This window comes from Camarhynchus parvulus, chromosome 5 (genome assembly GCF_901933205.1).
Source record: "Camarhynchus parvulus chromosome 5, STF_HiC, whole genome shotgun sequence".
Taxonomy (NCBI): domain Eukaryota; kingdom Metazoa; phylum Chordata; class Aves; order Passeriformes; family Thraupidae; genus Camarhynchus; species Camarhynchus parvulus.
The window spans coordinates 55,701,496-55,723,808 of NC_044575.1; the positions used below are offsets into that span (position 1 = coordinate 55,701,496).

The 22,313-nt window shown below is 43.6% G+C and overlaps 1 protein-coding gene across 1 annotated transcript in view; it reads right to left on the reverse strand.

The window, feature by feature from the left end:
* Positions 1–17,447, reverse strand: part of SYT16 (synaptotagmin 16) — a 72,094-nt gene extending 54,647 nt beyond the window's left edge. Inside the window, exon 1 of the mRNA XM_030949854.1 lies at positions 17,408–17,447. The gene's annotated coding sequence lies outside the window, so the exon portion shown is untranslated. The remainder of the gene's footprint in view (positions 1–17,407) is intronic.
* Between the last annotated feature and the right edge of the window lie 4,866 nt (positions 17,448–22,313).

The window sequence follows — 22,313 nt, forward strand, 5'->3', positions numbered from 1 at the left end:
ATCAATAGGAAAACATCCTGCACCTGCCTACAGTCCTGATGATACCTCCCAGCTCTCAGCTGAGGGGCTTCCTCTGCAGATTTGACACTCCCAACTAAGGCTGTGCCTGGGAAATGGTTGTAAAGCTGACTTGGAGCAGAGCTCTGCTCTGGCTTGTGGTGCTGGCTGGGGCTGAGTGGTGCTGAGGAGGAAAGGCAGCAGAAATGCACACACATCCCTTGTGCTGCAATATTACTGGAATTTTCACAGGTAAAATGTCCATCCTCACACCTGTGCCTGGAGTGACAAAATGTGACACAGTAAGACATTCAGCTCTTGGTCCAAACCCTGGGAGGTGCTGACCACCGCATGCTTTGGGACATGAACATTCAGCCAGGATCCTCCCCCATTTACCCATTTTTAAGCCAAGAAATTAATGCCATGGACACCTTTGTGCAGTGCCACAGTGGGTCCAGTCAATCTGCTGCTCTGGTTGAGAGCACAAGGCAAGAAATGGTGTTTGTGCTGCTGGCAGGCTGAGCCCACACACTCCTTGCCCACTGCTCTAGAACAAACCAGAGGTGCAGAGTGAAGGGCCCCAAGGTAGAAAAGGGATCAGAAATGGAGGTGAGGTCAGCAGAAGAAATCTGAGAGAGGACACAGGGAGCACAAGGTGTTATAATGCTGTTCCTGCTCCAACCTCTCCTCAAAGCCACATCCACACTACAAGATGACTTCAGGGAGAGTCTGTCCAGAAGAACAAGAGAGAAGTGCTGGCCACAGTGTTACATCCATTGAATCCAGGTGGGTTTTGGGCTTGTAGCTGGTTTCACAGCAACCCTGCTACCAGAGCTGGCCTCTCCTGATGGACCAGGGCCAGGGGAATGAACACAAGGAGGTCCACAGTAGATTCACTTGGAGAACCTGCAAGTAGGAAGACCTTAATCCATTCTGGTATGCAAGGGTTAAATTCTGCATAAAATACTATTCCAGACAATAGTTCTTTAATTTCATTTGATACCAAACTTCCTGAAAAAGGAATGTTTACTGGTACTTTTTAATTACGAAAAATAAAGGAAACCATAAATTGTCTGTTTTGCTGTCTGTGCTAATTACATTTCATTATATATTTGGAGTAAGCTATGATTTTCCTGCTGGTTCCCATGACATTTTTCATTATCAGCCACTAATTGTCTAGCATGCACACTGCATTGTGAACCAAGTAGGCTGGTGCGTGGGCAGAAGTTCCAGCGAAAGCTGCAAGGCAGTACAAGTGTACATTATTATTATTACTATTATGATGTATTAGAGATTTTCCACCTACTTGCATATCTACATATCCTCATCCCTATCAGCAGTGTCACAGCAAAGCCCAGGAGTCCATCCTTGTGCTTGGCAAGGCTCAGCAAACACCGAGGGGAAGTTATGTGGGATAGGATGATGGCAGCAGCCCCGCTGCAAGGACAAGTTCCCTGCTGGGTGCAATGGAAACACCAAGCAGCTTTCTCAGTCACTTCCTCTACTCTGTGCCCAAAGCACGTGGGGATCAGAATCTTGTCACTTTGCCCACCCACAAGCTGAGGTTATCAAGGAAAGCAGTGCCATATGTGGGTTCCTAAAGGAGCAGGATAACTAATGGGATCTTTCTGAGACAGCAGGGCAGAAAAAAAAAGGTAAGGGGTTTTCAGAAGTCACGGCTAACAGTGTACCCATTATAGAAAAACCTCCAACAAATCCCCATCTATGCAAACCCAGAAAGTGCCACAAATGGTGAAGCAACTCCTTGCATGCAGCATTTCATAAACTCAGGCTGAGGGAAGCTGTAGGTGCCAATTCTTCACACAGCAAACTGCAAGAACATGACCACTGCTTGTCCTTATCAGCCTTGGACAGGTGGCAATTCTATTCATGCGCACCACACACACAATACACAAACACTTCAGAAATAAATGTGTGCTTTCACAGGATTGCAGCTCTCTCCTGATATCTATTTCAAAGGAGACAAAGCCCGACCCTTTCCCACAGCCTGTGAGGGAACAGTTGTATAACTCCCCCTCTTCTCCTCAAGGTGATCCACAAATACATTATCAGAAATGCAATCAGACCACATTCCCTGCTGTAGCAGGAGTGAAATTCCCATCCAAGGCAGGAGGACTTGCCCTGCATAGAGGCTGGGTTTCACACACTTTATTTTTATATGCTGATTTACAGATAGCAAAAATGAGGAGGTTCACCAGCCCTTTTATATAAGGAATATGAAAAATAGAAATACACTTATGACCTGACTATGCCTCTCTTTACTTTGACTGCCAATTTCGTCTGATCAAAGGGTGGAGGAATGGGCCCACTTGTAGCTGCTGCTGATGTATTTGCAGGTCATCTTCACAGACTTAAGCTGCCCTTATGGCCTCTGACATTTGCATGCAATTTCAGAGGTCTCAAAGACAGTAAATCAACCTCAATTCCCTCTCTTCTACCACCCTCAGAGCCACCCAAACACCCTGCAGGTTTCAATGCATTTATCCCCCCAGCAAGTGTCTGAAGCAGGGAAACACCAACACAACTGCCCCACAGAACAGGAGCCATGGCACAGGCACAACCCCAAAGGGTGGAAGTTAGACCCAAAAGAATAATCAAGAAAAGTTACATCCATCTACACAAGCATTTCATTGCTTAGAATTAACTCATGTTTCACCCCAAAGCTGAGGCATCATCTAGAGATGACACTATGGTAACAATAACAGGACTCCAGGCATCTCTCCTCAGTCACACTGGGTCACACAAAAGCCTCAGAATTGGCAATTTCCCCCCAAAACTGGGGAGCTGCATCCTCTGATTCTCTAAGGGATGCAATCCAGTAGAGGTGCTCAAAACCTTCAGGGCACACTGAATTGAAGGCACATCAGGCACAGCAGGAGACACAGAGGCATTAAGCAAGTGCTCTCCCCTTAGAAATGGAAGGCCTGAGATGAATTCTGCCTTAAACCCACATTTCCCTTTTTGCCAGTACCATGTCTAAGGTGCAGACTAGAGGAGGGCAGCCTCTGCCCTTCAGGCTCAGCTTGGCTCACTGTGCAGCCTGCACTGGGGCCAGAAGTAGCAGCAGATTTGATTTTTCTCAGTCTGCTCATAAAAGCCAGACTCAGACTTGAATCCTCAGGATGCAGTCTGGATTTCACTTAGAACCTGCTATAGATAAATGACCAAAACACAGACACTGGGAGGGCAAACCTCAAAGCACCCAGCAGCCAACCTGTGAGAGCCACAGGCCCAATTTCAAAAAGGCTTTCCCTGAGGTCAGATTTTCTACCTGACAGAGGCTGCTCTGTGTTTTGCTACGTATGACCCTGTGGCAGCTCTCTTTTCCCAGCAGCAAAAAACCCATCCTGGCCTTGAGCAGTGCTCTTGATGACATTTGTAACTGAGCACTCAGGGTTCTGTGAAACATTCTGCCTTCAACAAAAGGCACTTTTCAACTAGAAAAGATGAAGTATTCGTTTTGCTGGGTGTTTCAAACGAGTGTGGAGCACTAGTTCAAGTCCACAGCCTTTGCAAACAATGACACCTGAAATTCTGCATCCAGAAGAGTCCTGGCTCTCCCCTCATTCCTCCATCTGTGAGCAAACACACCACAAACACAGATGGAAGAAGGGAACAGAAATGTGTTCTGATGGACAGAGACAATTCACATGTCTGGTGGAGGTTCAGGGTGATCCAGAGGTTCCATCATCAGTTTTAGTAATAACCATAAAAGAAGCTCCATTTCAGCACAATATTCAAAATTCTTTGAAGTTAACAGGGCCAGGGAGACTGAGAATTTGAGCAGCACAGAACTTGAATTGTCCTTCATGAGCTGAAAGCTGGGCCCCTCCATGTCAGGGCTGGACAGATTCGATGGGACCAGCACAAGGAATTTTATATTTGTGGGATTCCCATGGCAGGAAGGAATGATGAATCTGACTTCATGTTCTTGAAGGCTAATTTATTATTTTATGATACTATATTATATTAAAGAATACTTAACTATACTAAAGAATACAGAAAGGATACTTAACAGAATGCTAAAAAGATAATAATGAAAACTCGTGGCTCCTTCCAGAGCCTCAACACAGCTTGGCACTGATTGGCCAAACAATTCACACGAAACCAATGAAACAATCACCAGTAGGTAAACAATGTCCAAACACATTCCAAAGCAGCAAAACACAGGAGAATCAAATCAGATAATTACTGTTTTCTTTTTTCTCTGAGGCTTCTCAGCTTCCCAGGAGAAGAATCCTGGGCAAAGGGATTTTTCCAGAAAATACAACTGCCACAAGGAACCTCACACCCATCCAAGCTTTGGTCCTCCTGGCCCAAGGTCCCTGCCAGGATTGGTCCCAGGGCTGGGACCACAGCTCAGGCAATCAAAGTGAAACCTGAAGCCTCACAACCGTTCTTCTCCAGACCAGGGAAGAAAAATTAGAACCAGGTAGAAAATTACCTCCCCAGCCCACAGTCTATGGCCTCACACTCAAAACTTTGCTCTGCCATTTCTTCACCATCTCAACATTCACTCCAATCTCTGAGCTGTGTTAAAATTCTCAGTTTTGCACTGTGGAACTATTTTCCATTGTAAAAGCAGCTATCACACAAAGCAGTGAGCTACCTTGGTGGTCGAAGCCTTCACCTAAGGCATAGAAAAGCAAGAAAATGGCTGTAGTGATAATGATAAATACAACTTGAATTAGAGCAAATGAAAGAATCTAGTCCCTAAAAGCCAATCTCCTGCTGCTCAGGGCTCTCATGTTAGAGATGAGAGCTGTACTCAAATGCAAATAAATCAAACAAGACAGAGGTCTCAACTTGCCCCTTCCATATATCCTTTGACTCTCCATCACAGGCTGCTCAGAGAAGAATTCCATCCTGAAAGAAGACACAACCTGTGTCTAAGAAAGTTTTTTCAAGATGATGCACTCCTTAGGAAAATTTATTATTTGAACAGAATTTAATTGTCCAACAAGGGCCCCTTTTCTCAGAAGGTTCTCAGCCCACTCTCCCTGTAGTAGGCTTGTCTTTGATCATGTCCCAGGTTTGTTTTCAGTCACACTGCAACACAGAGATCACAATCTGATACCTTTTGTCACAGCTGACACCAAGACTGCCTTGCTGGTAGGAAGGGAAGACTGGGGCTGTCAGTCTGCCACCTTTCTTGAACACTGAAGTCACGCCTTTTTTTTTTTCTTTTCTTAAAGACAACTTCTTTGTTGCCATGGTATCACTAATGCAGTATTTTGAGACAGGGAAAGAAGATAACTGTGCAGCATCACAGTGACACATCTATCAGCTGCCATCCTCTCAAAAAGGATAAATAAATAAGGATGCCAATGCAGACTTTTAAAGGCTCCTCCACCCTTTAAATTCTTTCCCTCTCACATAAAAGTCACTGTCTATAAAGTTCATGCCTCAGTTTTATTATAGAGAAGGTCAGAATTTTTCTCACAGCAAGGAGTGTCTGGAGTTATTTTTCAATTCCTTCTCTTCTCCCTGTGCTACATGACACCAGCTGAGGTCCACACTCAAGAGAGAACAGCACCCGCATGTTCAGAAAATGCCAGCCTGGCTCCCCATGTTAAACCATGCAGTGACTCTTTGTAAATGTTCCTTGTACAGTGATTTCTCCCTGAGCTTACAGGGTATCCACTGGTGAGAACAACTCACACTCATCTCAACAGTGAGAGAAACAAAAAGGGGCACTCTGACGGTGTCTCCTACACAACCACCTTTAGCTCCCTGTGATCCTGTTACCCCTGTAGCCTTGGAGTCTTTCCTATCAGTGCCAGAAATATTTCAAAACAGAAACCTTTACTAACTTAGCAAATTAAGGCCTGACACTCAGCACAATGGCATTTCCCCCTTTGGCTTGTGAGAACTCCGAATCAGGTCCTTTTCAAAACTTCAGAGGTGGCTGTGCCCACCACTGGCACAATTCTGCTGTGTGAATAAATCCAGGGAACAGCCACAGTGAGAGATGCTCCTGTCCCCATGCATTCCCTGATTTGGGATCCAGATCAATTAACAGGCAACAGGAGACACAGTGGCTCGATGAGATTTTCATCTCCCAGCTGATACAAAAGGAGGAATAATGTAATGAAATGGAAACTTTCACAAGCTGAATTTGCCTGGGCTTCTGTAGCAGAGATCAACAAGAAAAGCAGTGACAAAAGGTCAAGCTGGAAGGACCTCTGATATGAGTCAAGAATTAAACAGTGAGCACAGAGTCCTCTAGAGAATAAAAATAAGTATTTTACATTTGAGAGAGAGAGAGGAAATGGGAGGAGAGGGGGAGAAAGGAGGATCTCAGTTGCTGTTTCACTTACTTGGGGGGATAAAAAAGAACAGGTTGTCTCCACTCGGAATTGAAGTGCTCTCACCTCTTCAAAGAGGAACCTAATTGGGACCTTTATGCTCTCATGTTCTTATTTCTCTCATCCACAAAACCTTGCTTTTAGTTTCACCAATTTGACCCAAGGCACAATGACTCATCACAGCAAAAGGCTGGACAGCAGCTTTGGGTTTTTTCCAAAGACCTAAATAAACCCTACTCCATCAATTGACCAAGGACAGCACCACAGTAAACCTCTCACTGAAGGCTGTGTGTTGCCTTGGCAACCTGTCTGATCTCCACTGCTCCAGGGACTGGAAATGTGCTGCCAACAGGAGAATTTAGCTAATCAAACCAAATCTCTTAATATTTAGATGATTTCCCATCTGTGCAGAGTGGGCCAGGTGCCAATGGAAAGCAGGGCACCCTCTGGACACAGCCCTGGCTCCTCCTTGACCTGTTATTTGTTGGATCCTTGTAGGCCACAGACATCTCCTGGCAGGTACCAAAGGAGCAGAAAGGTGGCAAGGGACCACAGCCTCACACCTGCACTCAGCACATCCTGGCAGGGTGCAGGATCCTCACAGTATCCATGCCTCAACCCCTGACCTTGGGAATTAAAGTGAATTTTCCAACATTGGCATCACATACCCCCTTGGTGCTACTTGCTTTGAGCCTTCTGAAGCTGCTCTGTCCCTTTTCCAGCTCCCATTAAATACACCCAGGCAGCAGCAGTGGCAAACTGCTGACCAAAAAGAAAAGGAGAGACAAGCATGTGCCTCTCTACCTTCCTTGATCAGGGGCTGCTGTCCAACTGCAGCACAGAACACCTACTTTTTTCTAAAACTTCTAATTGGCAGTGCTAAAGGGGCAGCTTTGGTGGCTAATTTTGTCTTGAAAGCTAGACCAGCCATTGATTTTATTTTTTTTATAAAGGAGTAGCCAGGTCAACCGTTATAGAGTTCCCCTAAAGGTTTCTGGTCCCTGCATTTAAGCCCAGCAACAAATCCAGATGATCAGTCTGGCATTTAGCAAGCCAAGGGGACACAAAAAGAGGCAAGAACAGCAGAGGGGAGAGAGGAGTGTTCCACAGTCCTGCTGAGACAAGAAATTCTGTGTGGTGGTGATGAGATTCACACCCATGAACAGCCAAACCAATTTCCATCTAACAACCACCAGAGCTACACCACCAAGAAGATGGCCCTGACTGTGACCTTTCCATGCAATTGCCAAAAGAAACCAGGGTGTCTGAGCAGCAGACGCAGCTTTGGCATTCTGGTTCTCCTTTCCTTCCTGGATCATTCTTTACAGCATCTCAGAGGACACGAATCCACAACTCTCCAAAACCAAAAGCCAAGATCCTGTGTAGCTGTGCTGAGAAACACAGGAAGAATGATAAGGAGGACCCCATTGATATCAGAAGGCTAGTTACTTATTATACTATATTATTCTATACATCTAAAACTGAACTTACCAAGTAGTCATCTCTGCACACACCCTGCTCTGAATCCCAGCCAACAGTCCCAACACGCACACACACTCTCTTGGCCCTGATAGGCCAAGGAAACAAAACAAAAACCATCACTTTGGGTAGACAATCTCCATATTGCGTTCTACTTTTACACAAATGCAAGCACAGCAAATGATAAGAATTGTGTTTTCTTTCTCTGAGTTTCAGAGAATGTGAATCCCAGAAATATTCTTGAGAAGAATTGTGCCTTGCTTTTCTCTGTGAAGAGAAATGTGGCTACAGTCCTGCATGGAACTTCATTCCACACAGGTTATTTGCTGCCAAGTTAACTTCTGGTGTAGCTACAATTGGCTTGAGGGATCCTCAGGTGGTTTTTGAGCTGGTACAGAGGATGTAGAGGATGTCTGCACAGCAGAAGCTGTGCCACCACAGCTTCCTGGGACCTTCCTGAGAACTAGTCACCAGCTTTAGGCTCTGGCTTTTGAGGAGCAGGATGGAGGAATTGTTGGCATTTAACAGGGAGGCCTGAAGCAGAAGGCTGCTGCTCATAAAGCAGTGTGGGATTTCAAAGAGAGAGAGTGTTGTGGAAGACTTCTAGGCCTCTGGTATTGACCAAGTGACCCACGCCCTGAGAAAATATGAACATGAGAAAATATGTTCTAACAATAACAAAAGGCATTAAACAAATGCTTGTGGGGGGGGTAAAAAATGTCATCAGTTTCTAGAGTCATGTATTTAATTGAGTGAAGAGCTGAGCAATTACTGCTAACTTTTACCATGGCCCTGGGAATATTTCTCATGTTTCTCTCTCCACATGGGTATAAACCAGTTAACCAGTTACTAGGGCTGCGTGGAGAAAGGAAGGAACTTAAATCATTGCTCAGCTAACTCAGGGCTCTGTGACAAAGGAGAGGCAATGAAATCCTGCAGGCACAAGGAAGAGGGAAGCAGAGTTCATTTTAAATGGCCAGGAGAACAGCTCATTCCCTGTGTGTGCCTTCCCAGTTCATTCTTTCCTACATCACACCTTCTTCTAGTCCAGGCACTCCTCAGTTTTACTGAGCCTGAGTTCAGCCAAAAACTGGAAAGCTCAGCCAAACTGAATGAAAGATGAACCCTGGTACTTATGCGTGAAATATCTGTCTCTACAGGACATGGAAAATCAAAAGGAGAGTGGTCACTGATTTAGTGGGAAGCAGGAATGATCTCAGAGAAAAAAGCTGCTGTAAGTCACCCTCCGTAATTCCCTTGTAGAAACAACATGCAGGGCAGGACCCCAGCGCTTCAAAACGTGGGAAAGGGCCTTCTCCAGATGGAAGGGCCCTTTCCAGATGGAAGCAGCCACAAAGTTGTTTCAGAGGTTTCATTTGCATTAACAGGTTTCAAAGCATCTACCCAGAGTTTCTTTCAAGCAAAAGCTGTGATGTCCAGCTGTTCTCAGGGGTATATGGAGAGCTGTGCCTCTTCAGAGCCAGGAGAATGGAAGAGGGGAGGCAGATAGAGCAACTCTTAGCCAGAACAGATGCAATGGAGAAGGACTAAAATAGATTCTGTGCACTCCAAGGGCTTCTGCAGCACTGACACTCCAGCCCAGCCCATGTGAGCAAACATCCACACACACACTCTGCAGAACACTTGACATAAAGGACCACAGGAATAAAGTGCAGCCTGTACCTGGGATATTTTCAGCCACACTGAGCCAAGCTATGGAATCTATTTACTATTTTATTGGGATCCCTTCAGCTCTTTTCTCCTCCAGCCACCATTAAGTTCCTTTTCTTCTCTGAACCTGTCTCAGTCACAAACACCTGCAAGCACCCATGGCTTCCCTTGCATGTGCCCTCTGCTTAACAGGAATGCAAATACTTTGCACTTTTGTTACTCATTATGTATCTGGAATTACAGTCTACTACTGCCTTAAAATAAAATCCAGAATGACAGCAGGAAACAGAACAATGTCAAAGTAGAAAACAGAAGAAAAGACTTGCTCCTATTTAATTCCTTGCAGTTTCCACGATCTTTGTATTTTAAGAAAACCAAAGCAGCATGCAAATCCAAAGTTAGAAGTGAGGGTAGCATAGGATTTTCTTTTCAAACTGCAATTGTCTCAAAAGTAACAAACTAGGGAAGCTATCTTCTCACCAAGAAACAGCCCCAAAGCATTCCAAACACGAGACTTACCTAATCACACTTACATAAAGCAGCAAGATGAGTGAAACCAGAAATGGAATTTCCCAAGAAAGCTTTGAAATGTGTTGTTTATGAGAAAAGTCTTTTTCCTAGGACAGTCAGCTAAATCCTTAGAATCTGCAGTACTCACACGAGCTGGGCAAAGCTGAAGAGAGGCACAGTCCTGAGTCTGAGAAACAGGAGTGGTGCTGGTGTTCTTGCCCTTTTCTCTGCATGTGCTTGTTGATTTAACACCCCAAGGAAGAAGGAGCTGCTGGTTGGTAAACATGTGACAGCCACCAAAGGAATGTGAGCCAGGGAAACGAGATAAAGCAGCCTATGCCACTTCCTAAAGGGGATATTTAAATATTACTGCCTCACCTTTCCTATTATCTCACCTTATGAGTGCTAGGTCTTTATTCAAACACTTCTCCTGCTGAAAAATTTGTCTAAAAAAATATTTATTCATGTATCAGGAAATTGGAAATTGAAAGTGATTTTCTCTCCTGTATGGAGATAACATTTATTTATTGGCTTAAATTCAGTCTGGTAATAAGTATTTTGGATCCACTTTGGAGATGAACCTTTCCCATCCTGGATTCCCACAGATTTGCAGTAAAAGGGTCAAGTAAGGATCATTCATCCAAAGCAAAGGGAGCAGCCTGCCCCTGGCCATGCTCAGCCAGTCATTGCTGCCCTGAACTCTGCTCACCCTGGGGCATCCCAGGCTGGAAGGGCAAAGCTGTGCTAGCAGCTCTGTGCTTCCCAATGGGTTTTTACACAGAGTTAAAAGCTGGTTTTAGAGCAAAAGGTGTAAGCACAGCACCGATCCCAGCGCATCATTTGTTGACCTTAATTTTGAGGAAGGCTCTGTGTAAGCCTCATATGCCATAAGGGCACATTATCTCTCTTCACTCTCCACACAGCTGCTACTTTGAATGTGTATTTTGAATGTAGTTTTGAATCCCAGCATGAGAAGGGTCATTTTCCCCCAACATTCAGGGCAAATCCCTCCTCAGTCTCTGGCTGCAAAAGGTCTCTCTGTAGTGAAACTGAAGCTCTTCCCAACAATTCATTTTTTGGTGTAAAAAAAAAAAAATGTTTCCAGCTTCTAGAATACCTGATGTTCCTCAAAAACAGCATGGAAAAGCTATAAAATAAAACCACACATCTGAATCCAGCTGCTCACAATGCTCACAACATGAGAAAGGGTGGGGAAGGTGGACAGAAAATGAGGGGAAGGAAGGGAGTACACAGAGGTGGCTGCTCACAACCAAAAGGCTTCTAGCCTCACTGCCTGCAGCAATTTGTAAACTGGCTCTAATCTGCTCTCAGCAATATCTTGCCTTTCTAAGGCAAAATGCTCCCTGAGGCAATTTTCTGCAGGTGTTCCTAATGCAGCTCTTTTTCTCCCCCCTCCCCCAAAAAAAAAAAAAAAAAAAAAGAAAAAGAAAAGGTGTTCTGATGATCTTGTTGCTAAAAGCTGTTGCCTGGCAGATCCCCCAAAAGGAGTCCAGACTGGCATCTTCAAAATAAAAGCTACTTAGAAAGAGCTCAAGAGGAGGAAGAAAAGGGAAGAAAAGTCCTTGTTGGGCAGACCTCAATCCCTTGGATATTCATGAGTCTGGCCATGGCAGAATCCCAATGGATCCCAGCTGGAGAGGGTGTCTGGCTCCCTGAGCAGAGCCCTGGTGAGGAGCCACATGTGCCTCCAGCAGGGCTGTGCCCAGACTCTCAGGCTGACCCCGTGGTGACACTCGGGCCTGGCTGATGAGCCAGAGCAGGAGGTGGTGTCCATGGAGTTGTTATTGGTGCTATAATGCCCAAGTCTGGGAAGAATAATTGGCATCTGACTCCATGATATCAGAAGGCTAATTAATTACTTTATTATACTATAACAATATTACACTAACAAGAGCTATCACTAACTAACTAAAAAACTTGTGACTTTCTGCCTGAGAGTCCCAACACACACACAGCTCCAAATGGGCAATGAATTCAAAACACCATCACCAGAATCCAACCAAGCAATGACCTTGGGTAAACAATCTCCACAACACATTCCACATGGGCACAAACACAGGAGTAGCAAATGAGATAAGAATTGTTCTGATCTTTCTTTTCTCTGCTTCTCTCACAGCTTCTCTCTGTTCAAAGGGCGTGTGAATACCACAAGTTGTGGCTAAAAATACGTGGGAAACACCAAATCTGGTTATGTCAGACTCATCACTGGAGCCAGATGAGTGAGCCATTTCCACCCATCCATTGCCCAGGAGATTTGTCTCATCTGCTAAGCCAAGAGGAAATTTTCCCTGCTGATTTGGAATGAAGATGTGCAGAGCCAGGCTGCCTGCACAGCTGGGCACAGAGGTCTGTGGGTGCCTCGTTCCCTGTATTTCCAACGCTGCATGATTGAAAATAAGTGTCCAACAAGAAACTCCAGAAGGGAGGCTGTGAAACGAGTTGCCAAAGAGAAAAAAAGGTCTCAAGTTCAATCAGGTTTGGCCAGGTTTATTGCACCAAAGAAGTTGCTTACTCCAGACTTCTTCCCAATGGTTGTTCTGTTATTCCCTTGCTTTTGAACTCTTCCCTTTGTAACTTTCTCTGCAGCCCCTAACATGTTTTCTGTGGAAATAAGATGCTTATCCACTTCCATTCAAATTTCTCCAGAATTCATCAGGTCACATTTATGGAAGGAAATGGGAGGCCATACAAGTCTCCCACTCAGATTCCCATGTGCTCAGCTGCCTTTCTTCATCTCCCACATCAAGTTCTTACTCTCCTTTATTCTTGAAACCTTCCTTTACAAAGTTGCAATGGGTAAAAACTGTAATCCAGAAATAATAGCACAATGATGTTAAGAGAATAAACTCTCATCTTTGTCACCTCAACACTGCCCTTTCTGTGGTTGTTTTTTTCCAGAACTGTTGTGCTAAAAGAGCTAGAGCACAATTGGCAGGAATTCAAATACATTTTCAGATACAGTCAGTTTTTATTATTCTTTGTCAACCACCAGCTAAACTGCAGATATATTCCCTTTATGTCCCACTAAATGTCAAGCTGGTATTTTTAAAACCCAGCAAATGTATTTCACATAAACCTTTACACCATTATTCCAAAGATCAAGCATCCTTTCACCTGGGAGCCACTGGAATGGCTGTTCCTCCAGCAGCAGGATGTGCTTCTGGCTTGGCCAAGCAGTGAGATCCCCTTCAGGCATCTCCTGCCCTGGGCTTGGATGAGAGATCAACCCTGACACAGGCCAGTTATGCCAAGAAAAAGTTTTTATGCTGGTGTGGATGATTTAATTCCCTCACAGAGCAGCAGCCATGGGATACCTGCCACCCACCTGATATTTAGCAGGCACCACTCTCGTTGTAGTTCTTTGCAAAACAATTATTGCTGCAGCATTTGCTGGAGGTAAACTTGGCTGAACAGAGCATGAATGTGCAGGGAAGGCAGGATGGCAATAAAAGTGCAAACAAGCAGCAGCAACTCACACTTCCACTCTGTTCAGTACATTAAGCCTTCCCCAACATTCTCTAGACGTGCAAAAAAACCAAATACATCTCCTACTGATTGAACTTGAAGTCCAGTTATTCTCCCTTGCTCTTTACTCTTATATTTCTTTTGAATAAGCCCCAAGTCTTATTCAAAAGAAATATAAGAGTAAAGAGCAAACCACATGCAACAGAGTCAGGTCTCTGAGTCAGGAGCCCCAAAACTAGAAAAGCTTATGAAACAGAGCTCAGGGCAGTGAACTCCCCTTGCCAAGGCATGAATGTCTGAGTGAAACATCTCTGGCACATCTTGCTGAGGTCAGACAGGGTCTCCCAGTACTCCACTCCTCTAGGCCAGCTAGAAGGAATGGGCCTGTGCTGGATAGGTGTGGAGGCAGAAATACTTGCACAGCACATTTCTGCCCAAGTCATATTCACCTGCTGTCAGGTACAGGTGACAAAGTCCTGAACTCCAGAGGAGGAGGAAACTCCCTTAGCAGAAGCAGTGTTTCAATTAAACATTTGTATGGACACCACAGCATTTCCTCACTAAAATTTCCATGAAGCAGCACAGACCAAGTGCCTGAAAGAACACTTTATTAACTGAAATGAGGCTGTGAGCCATTAACCACAAACAAAAGGGTTAGCTTCACCTAGAGTCCAAAATACCAACAAAATCCATGCGGCCACTAGGCCTGTAGTAGAGAAACCTGTCCTGGCTTGCTGAAATGTGCAAATAAAGAAGTTGTAGATTATAAAGCAGTGATTTGGTTGAATAATTTCCCTGTGGTAGTAATCAAGCAGTGATTTGGTCAAATCACTTCCAGTAGGTGCTGCCTGATGGCCAGGCAGTCACTGTCCTGGGTTTCTGTACTCTTCACATATCAGTTTTTGGATCCAATTCTGACTTTCACCCCAGGCTTGGACCTCGCAGCTCACTCATTCCAATCAAACAGTTTCCCACTAATTTAACAACCTCTGAAGTGGATCTGGAAGGTCCAGTTCATAGGAATTTGCAGAAGTTAGGAGAACCCCAGGGTCTCTCTTGCAACCTGCATTTATTCTGCTGGTGGGAAGAAGGAAAGCCTGGAGCAGCACTCAGCCTAGTGGGATGCCCAGGAATTACAACTGAGTGGGCAAATCAACCCCTAAAAACAAAGCAAACAGACAGGCCTCCAACATAAGGTGGATTACTAAAAAAAACTCTGTGTACACAAGGGTGATTCAAGTCTACTTAGAGACTTGAAAATCAGAGGCAAGGATTTTGACTTTCTAAGTAAAGGTGGGTTATTATTTCTTAGATACATAAAAGAAAAATCCAGCATTAAAAAGATTGTTGACAGAAATGCAACCAAAACCATTACAGTTGCAAAGGAGATGAAGGAAAACTGGAATTCTCCAGGAAAATGGTAGGTTTTGATCAAAAATCAAGAAAGAAATAATCAGTGCTCTTCACCTTGCAGCTGAGTCCACAAACAACTGTGTCAACATCAAGTTAATAGAAACACTGTGGGTTACACAAGACCAGCTTGCAAGCAAGAGTATGGACAAGAGCAAGCCTAAATCTCCAAAAATGCAAGCAAAGTCACAGGCAATGGCTGTATTTAGAGAAGGAACCCAACAGGACCACAAATACTGAGTCAGCATGTGGGCTAAAGCAATGTAGCTTAACAGATGTGACAAACAGAGCTGGAATACAGCAAAAGCCACCACCCCACCATGGAGAGTGATACAAGAGGGAAATACCCTCCTGACAGCTCTCTTGACAGAGATGAGGGAGACAGACACAAATACCGCAGGAACTGAAAAACAAAAAGAAGAACAGCAAACAGCAACATGTGCACCAATTGGGAACATTACCAAATAAGAGAAAAATGCCTCCAGAGTGACTTTAGCTAATTAGAGCCCTTGCCTTGTACAAACACTGCAGCCTAATCCCAGCCACACTGATAAGCAGCAGTGTCAGGCTGGAGGAAAAGGAGCAGCTGCTCCAATACACAGTGAAGCCATTTGGAGATGCAAGAGCAAGCACAGGCAGCCAAGAAGGAGCTCAAAGAACCAGGACTGTCATTGCAAAACCCTGACATGGCACAAGCACTGTCACCTGTCCATGCTCTGCGCTCCTGGATGGCAGCCAGGGATCTGCCTGGGGCACACCCTGGGTGCTGGAGCTCTGGATGCTGAGAATTTGAGACTCTCTGTGCTGACAGACTCTGACTCCCAGGAGAGCACTGCATTTGACCTGAGGCTGTGGAGAAGGCTTCAAAAATTGAATGATAGCACTGGGATTGTGGGTGCGTAGTTGATTGGAAGCGTGTAATATCACAGGGTGGAAAACTTAGAGTTTGGGGTTTTAGAATATAGTAATATATATGGAGCAAGATGGAGGTTTTAGGGTGGTGGCTGGTCCTTCTTCTTCACGGGTTTGGGTGGTTTTGTGTCAGAAAAGTCCAAATTGTGGGACATGGGTGGTTAGTTATTGGGTTAAAAGTACAAGTAATTTAGGTGTCATTTCTTGATTGGACAGTTTAGCCTTAAAAGACCTTGTAACAAGAGACAGTGAGGCATTTTGTGCCTTGTTAGTGAACGACTGCAGAACTCACTGCTGTGGAATTGTAACATAGATGAGAAAAAATAAACATCTAAGCCTGAATGTGAACTCTTGTCTCAAGTGCCTTCAATCCCAATCTTGACAGAGGCAGAAAAAAGAAGTGGAAAACTGGCACCTGGGGTGCTGGGGAAAGGAGGATGCCAACCCAGCCCAGCTCCAGCCTGCTCTGGAACAAGACAGGAAGGGAGTATGGAAATAAATACCTTAACAATGGATTTTAGGAAAATGGTCCTTGAAAACTTTCAGGAATGCTGCAGAGAAACTCACATGCATTGGGGAATGCTCACACCCCAGAAAATGCAGGGAGGCCTTGTGACATTCACATTCTCTGAAAAATCCCTTCATCCAGGATTTTTCTCCTGGGAAGCTGAGAAGCCTCAGAAAAAAGGAAAACATTCTTGTCTCATTTGCTTCTCCTGTGTTGTGCTCACATGTGGAATGTGTTTGGAGATTGTTTACCCACAGGGGGTTGTTTCATTGGTTTTCTGTGAGTTGTTTTGACTCATTAGCCGGTCAGGGCCAAGCTGTGTCAGGGCTCTGGAAAGAGTCACGAATTTTCATTATTATCTTTTTTAGCATTGTGTAAGTATCCTTTCTGTATTCTTTAGTATAGTTTAGTATTATTTAATATAATATAGTATCATAAAATAATAAATTAGCCTTCTGAGAACATGGAGGCAGATGCATCATTCCTTCCATCATCTGGGGGGAACCCAAATACAATAAATCCTCACTTTAGAGAGACCAACTACTCTTCCAGAGCTGGTGCAATATTATTATCTAACAGCACTGAAAAGAAAATAAAACAGTGAAAAAACAGCCACAAGACTAAGAGTGCAGAAAAATGTGCAGGGGGGATTCACCACCAGTTGCACAGGTTCAGGCTTTGACTGGAGGGCAAATAAAAGTTGTATTTTCAGTGCTAGCAACATGCTTTAGGTCATTGGAATGACAGAAAGGACACAAAAGTCTTTAAGAGAAAGCAAAGCAGGCAGCTTCAACAATACAGGCACCAAGGATCATAAACAACAAACACAGCAGAGGTGAATGTGTCTGACCTCCAAATATCAAACAATATGGAAGCAATGGAAAACATCAGCAGATGATAGCCAGGGTGGTGAGAAAAGGAACTAAAATAAAGTTGGGATACCTTAAGAGACAGCCAACATTGCCCACAGCAATTTGGTTTATTTGAGTTAACACTGGTAAATAAGAGGTTTGAACATTTGTTACAAGAAAAGGAACAGATGTGGTTTTCTGGAGCATCAGAAAAACTCAGCATCAACCAAACAAGAAAAGTGCAGTTTGCTTACCCACTTCCTGCAGAAAAATGAAGTCAGAATGAGGCTTAGATGACCAGCAGAGAGCTCATAAATAGGCCTGGCTGGGGAAAAAGAAAAAAACAATCACCCCCATGTCACTCCTGACAGGATGTCAGCAGTGGCTTTGTTGCCCTTGGGATGGTGCCACAGTCTCCAGCTGCATCCCTGCACTGCCCTTTGCTTCAAAACACCCCAGCACAAAACACACTCACTTAAACGAGTTTGGCTTTGCAGGAGGAGTAAGTGCTTGCTGATATTTATTCTGCTTAAATTTCATCTTATTTCACAGTGCATCTTCAATTTAAAGCTCTTAATAGATGTCATTTAACATCACTGAATGGCTGTTAACTGCTGCGGCTTGGCAAATGAGAACCTCAGCTCAAAAATCAGGTCCTACATTTCAGCAGTATCAAACTTCAGAAGTTATCTAGATCAAAACTAAATGCTTTGAAAAGAAAATACTTTTAAACACTGAAAAATAAGTTTAAACTCTATTGCCTAGCCAACCAGTTTTCAAGGTATTTAAATCCAAGGAAAGAGCAGATTTCAGCTAAATTGTAATACTAGGGTCAAACTCCTGAGTGTAATTAGTTAAAGGAGCTACAAAACTTAGTTTTTAAATTACCATTTAATGTAGCTAAGCAAAGGAATTTTTATTATGTTTCAGAGATTATAATAATTGAAGTTTACAGTAAATCCACAGAGTTCAATAGAATTAACTGGCTGTAAATCTCAGAGCCTAAAACTGGTTTGCAGCGTAGCCTGTAAGTGATTCCCAGACTCTCTGCAAGGTGCCAGCCATGGAGAGAGCTGATTAGTCAGCCTTTGATTAATTGCCTGTTACATTAGAGCCAGGGTCAATCTACTCAATTACGTGAAAGTCTGGTGGAGATCAGAGATGTGAATCAGAACCTGCAGCAAAGGCTTGAGCACAAGAGGAGAATGTTCCAGCAGCTTTTCTTCCCTGCAAGGACCTGTGTCCCCCAGGCAGCTGCACTCCAGGCACAGCTGTGGATCATGGAATCCCAGACTGGTTTGGGTTTAAAGGACATTAAAGGTCATCCCATTCCAACCTTTTTTATGGGCAGGGACACCTTGACTAGACCAGGCTGCTCAAAGATTCATCCAGCGTTTAACACTTCCAGGGGAGGGGTGTTATCTTATATATCAAGAGTTCTATTATCATTACAGTGCAAGGATTCATATATTGCCAGAGTTTCATACTTCCTTGATGTTTCTTGTAGACAGCTCCTCTAAGCACTGACTCTTCCTGGTCCTTGCAGTAACCATCTGACTCCAGATCCCACTAATCCACTCTTTTATACCACTTGTTCTTATTGGCTACAGGTGTGGCCTGTTAAGATCAGGCCTGCTCCTAATCTTTAGTAATTGGTCCAGCTGTAATTCTTTAGGGGATAAGATTACATTCTATACTACCTTCATTTACCCATACTGTATCCCCCTACAATTCCCCCTTTTAACCACAGAGTTGCAGCATTTCCAGAAGTACATATTAATATTGTGACATATTCATATAGTTCATTTAGAACTAAGAGTTATACAAGTGTTCAAACAGCATGTTATAGTACAGATATATGTATTTCTAAATGCTAGTTCAGTTCTATAGTTTACAAAGTGCTTATCTTCATATTTAACAAACACTAATAGCTGTAATTAATATATTTTGCCAATAGCTTAGCATTCAAATCTGGTTTCCCCAAATCCACAGGGTTATGTGATCAAATCCTGTTTCCCCGAATCCACGGGGCAATATAGTTTAGTGGTCAAGTCCTATATCCTCCCAAATCACATCGGGGTCACCTATATGTCTTACATTTCAACAGTTCTGTTATTGTTATAGTGCAAGGATTCCATACCACCAGAGTTTCGTACCTCCTCAATGTTTCTCGTAGGCATCTCCTCTAAGCACTGACTGTTCCTGGTGCTTGCAGTAATCATCTGACTCCAGATCCCACCAATCCACTCTTTTATACCACTTGTTCTTATCGGCTACAGGTGTGGCCTGTTAAGATCAGGCCTGCTCCTAATCTTTAGCAATTGGTTCAGCTGCAACTCTTTAGGGGATAAGATTACATCCTGTACCACCTTCATTTACCCATACTGTATCCCATTACAGTGGGGCATCCACGTCTTCTCTCAGCAACATCTGCCAGGGCCTCACCACCCTCACAGTCAAGAATTTCTTCCTGAACCTGCTTTCCCTCAGTTTAAAGCCATTCCCCTCCTGTCCTGTCACTACATCCAAGGCTGCACCCACTGTGCTGCCACCTCCAAACACGAGAGGTTAGAGCTGCTGTGGGATAGGAGAGACAAAGGGGGGACACCGCAAGAAGAGGCTCAGTGGAAGACAAAACCCAGTGGGAAGCTGTAAATCCCTGAATATGAGAAGCAGGAGAATGTCAGAAATGGTGCAATGTGTTAAAAAAACTCCACGGATTAAGATTAGTTTAAAACCTGCCAGATTGTGACACTGTCCACAGGGTGACTGGGTATGGAGACAGAAATAAGGAATGATTTGGAACTAAAGTTATACCACAGAGACTGGGAAACTGTCTTGACAGGGTGCTGAAAACACTGCATTTTTATACATTATAAATAACTAGTTAAAAACCTGTAATAGAAGAGCAATTTTCCCCAGCAACACATGAGAGTGGCTATTCTTCAACACCCTATGGAAGAAAAAGGAAGCCCACACAAATCTAAGTAATAAACCTGGATTTGAAAAAGGAGAACTACATAAAAATCAGTGGAGCATTATGATGACATAGGTGGAAAGGCAGAAATACTTCAGGAGACCATGTACAGGTACTATAGGAAAGTATCAAGATACTTATTAATTCAAAATATTATAAAAGGACCAAAAAAATCAATTTGTTGATTGGGATTGAATGGTTACTTAAGGCAATTACTGGTAGGAATGCCAAAACCAGGAAACAACAATCCTTCAGAATGTGAACATCATGTTCAGAGGAGGAAAAGAAAAACAGATGGCGAACTTCTGTCAAGTTCAATGTGGAATCATAGGAGGACAGACCAAAAAAAAAACAACTGTGGTCAGCAACTTTCTAGTGGCATAAAAAATTAATTACAGCTCCTTTTCAAGAGTAGCAGAAATAGGACTTTTTTCTGAAAGCTGGTGGGGTCACCAGTGATGGTGTACAAGGAACTGATGATGATAAGCCTAGAGTACCAATTTTTGCACCATTGTTACCTGCAGAGAAGCTGAAGGATGTGATTCAGGACTATTTTCACCCAGAAAAGGGATCTTGGTGACTGCCCAAATAGTTCCTTGAAAATAGCTCAGTGCTCAGGAACAAGGCAAATAAAGAAACATTATGAAAACTAGTAAGATCACAAAAAGCATTGCCATTACAAATTCACACTGCTCCCCTTTCTTCGCTAGAGTGGAGAAGTCTTAAAAGACTTCCTAAAAAACTTAATAGACTTAATAGACACACCACATTATAGCACCATGCTGGTACAGGCAACTTGGGTAATGAGGGGTCTGCAACAGCTTCTGCTCAAGGAAAAAAACTTAATTTTGTCAAATAAATAAGTAATCATGGGATCAGAGCAGATGGAGGGGTAATAAAACAGGGGTAATAAGTGTTATGGAGGTGGCAAATAAGGAAAGAATTGTAGCTACACCTTTCTAGAGAACAGCTAGAGGGCACACAACAAAATGAACAGGTGTCAGGTACAAATCACAATGCGCAGAAATAATGTTTCATGCAACACACGACTATGGAGCTCACTGCTGCAAGTGCTGCATGGCCTAGAAACATAAGTATTTCAAAAACCAAACTGATAAAAGGGTTCATCATAGGCCATCAAACATGACCTCTGGGTTAGAAAGTCCCAAGCTGCTGATTGGCAGAAACTGAGAGCACAAAGCCAAACTTTGCTCTTTAATATTCTCCCCAGGCACCTGCTACCAGCCAGCATCAGGGATCTTTGCTTGGACACAGCACAACCACTCTTCTGGCACTGCACCACAGATTGCTTGCTTATTTCATTTCTAAAATTATTTTTAAATTTAAAAATAATCTGAACCCATAAGATTGCAAGCTGTTATCAAACTGTAAAAAAAATGAACTGCTTGGTTTGCAGCTTTCACTCAGTAAATCAAAGAAAATAACTTTCCTCAGTAGCTTTACCTGTCCAATAAACCTTTCTGATCATTTGCTTTAGGTTCAGGGGCAGCAGTCCCAGCAGACATGGTATCTGGAAGCTAATTTCCACTAATCACACAGCAATAAACAGAGGGCCACACCACCCAGCTGGTGTGCAGTCAGTACCAGTCCCCTGCTCCTGCAACTCACCTTTACAAGATTACCACAGATATTCCATTGTCACTGTCATATTTTATGAAAAATCCCTTCGCCAGGATTTCTTCTCCTGGGAAGCTTCAGCTTCCCCATGTTTTGCTCCTTTGGAATGTGATTTGGAGAATTGTTTACCCAGCATGTGAATTGTTTTTAATTAATGGCCAATCACAGCCAGCTGTGTCAGACTCTCTGAGTCTGTCATGAGTTATTACTCATTCTTTTCTACCCTTCTGATGTCTCTTTTCTCTTTCTTTAGTATAGTTTTAGTATAGCTTTTTTTTTATATAATATAAATCATAATATAATAAATCAGCCTTCTGAGAACTTGGAGTCAATTCTCATCTCTCACCTCGTCCTGGGACTCAAAACAGCACCACAACAATTGGCAACCACATTCCATAATTCCAGATCACCCTGAAGCCAGTGTGAGGCATTAATCTGGGGCATTATCTTTATTCCTGCTGGTTTTCCTGAGGTGCTCCCAGTGTCTGCCAGGCAGCTCAGGGACAGGTCACCACCCTGGTCATGGATCCTCTGCCAGGAGGGCA